Source organism: Mandrillus leucophaeus, unplaced genomic scaffold, assembly GCF_000951045.1.
Source record: "Mandrillus leucophaeus isolate KB7577 unplaced genomic scaffold, Mleu.le_1.0 Scaffold704, whole genome shotgun sequence".
Taxonomy (NCBI): Eukaryota; Metazoa; Chordata; class Mammalia; order Primates; family Cercopithecidae; genus Mandrillus; species Mandrillus leucophaeus.
In genome coordinates this window covers 1094873-1097182 of record NW_012107631.1, presented here as the reverse complement: position 1 = coordinate 1097182, position 2310 = coordinate 1094873, and positions in this window count along the sequence as shown.

Sequence of the window (2310 nt, the reverse complement as noted above, 5' to 3'; positions counted from 1 at the left end):
TGATAACATGCCTCTCCCAAGGCAAACCCCTTCTTGCCTGGGGACTAGACTGCCTTCATGGGACTAATAAATTAGCCAAAAGATTAGAAATTATAGTTTAGGAGTCATGCAGCTGGAAGCTACGAGATTCTGATCCTTCCTAAATTGTTCCTGGGTATAATATCACTGTTGTAAAGCCTAAGATCAGTGCTTGAGATATTTGTAGACCCTGCACTTGATGAATCAGCTAGTACTATACAGATAAATGGGCTCATCTGATCTTGTGACCCCCACCCAGGAACTGACTCAGCCCAAGAGGACAGCTTCAACTTCCCATGGTTTCATCTCCGACCTGACCAATCAGCACTCCTGACTCACTGGCTGCCCTCCACCCACCAAGTAATCCTTAAAAACTCTGATCCCCAAATGCTCAGGGAGACTGAGTTGAGCAATAATAAACTCTGGTCTCCTGCACGGCCAGCTCTGCATGAATTACTCTTTCTCTTTTGCAATTCCCCCGTATCGATAAATTGGCTTTGTCTAGACAGCAGGCAAGATGAACCCATTGGGCAGTTACAGCAACACACTTGTGTTCGTTGAAGATGTTAAAGACAACAAGCACCAGATCAAACAGGCTGTGAAGATGCTCTATGACATTGAGGTGGTCAAGGTCACCACCCTGATTAGGCCTGATGGAGAGAAGAAGGCATATGTTTGACTGGTTCCTGATTACCATGCTTTGGGTGTTGCCAACAAAATTGGGATTATCTAAAGTGAGTCTAGAGGATAAATCCTAAATATATATGTATATCTTAATCCTAAATATATATATCTCTCTTCATCAGAAAAAAAAATTTTTATTTCCGTTTCTTTACTTTTAAAAGATGTTTAATTTTGAAATAATTGTCGATTCTTAGAAAGTTGCAAAAAAATGGTTTATAGCAGTCCCTTGTACCCTGCACCCACATTCCCTCAAAGGTTACATCTTACATATAGTACAAATTAAAAATACTTTTTTTTTTTTTTGAGACAGGGTCTCACTGTCGCCCAGGCTGGAATGCGGTGGCACGATCACTGCTCACCACAGCCTCGAACTCACCAGGCTCAGGTGATCCTCCCATCACCTCAGTCTGTCCAGTAGCTGGGACTATAGGTGCCTGCCACCACACCTGACTAATTTTTGTATTTTTAGTAGCAATGGGGTCTCTTTATGTTGCCCAGACTGTTCTTGTACTCCTGGGCTCAAGGGATCCACCCATCTCAGTCTCCCAAAGTGTTGGGATTACAGGCATGAGCCTCTGCACCTGGCCCATTTTTTTCTTTTAGGGTAAAATTTGCAACAATGAAATGCACAAATTTTAAGTGTATATTTGTGGAGTTATGATAAATGCATGTACCCTATGTAACCTACCCCTCCATCACGATATAGAATATTTCTACAACCTCAGAAAGTTTCCTCATTCTCCTTTTCAGTCAATCCCTATCCTCAACTTCTCAAAAGCAACTTTTTTTAACCTAATGTTGTTCACAATGTTCTCTTACTTTATTTTATTTTACTTTTTTGTTCTAATGTCTGTGGTATCTGTGGTGATAACTACTTTTTCATTCCTGATATTGGTAATTGGTACTCTTCCTGGGAACAAATTTCCTGTGGGTTCCTTCATGTTTCTGCACATTCTGTGAGTACAGGCACTGACAGCCATTGTTCTGGGTTATCTTTTAAAGATGTTTGTATTGCAAATAGCTTGGTAAATGGCCACAGTGGAGCCCTCTAGTGCAGGGGACAGGTATTTTTTTGTTTTGTTTTTTTTGTTTTTTTTTTGTTTTTTTTTTTACTTTCTGGTACAATAAAGATAATTTCTGCCTCAGGGGTAAAAGTCAGGCAGGTTTGCGTGCAGTCTACTGTAAAGGAATAAGTTCCTAAGCCTGGGTTTCCTTAACTGAGATGCCAACCCACTACATTTATAACACCTACCTGGGCCACTCTGTGTCTTTCTCATAGTACTTGAGGGTCTAAAAGAACTAATGCAAATGTGAAGCTCATGTTGCTTGCTGGCTGTGAGTGGTAAAGTGCTAGTCTCTAACTTAGGAATCTCATTTAGCAGGCCAGATTCCATGAAACTCTGGCAGATTAACTCGTTAGCTTTAACAGGAGGGTACAATCTCAGACTCCTCTTGAAATTCTTGATGGTTGTCAATCTTTCTTTTCTTTTTCTTTTCTTTTTTTTTTTGAGATGAAGTTTCACTCTTGTTGCCTAGTGCAATGGTGTGGTCTCGGCTCACTGCAACCTTCGCCTCCCAGGTATGAGCAATTCTCCTGCCTTAGCCTCC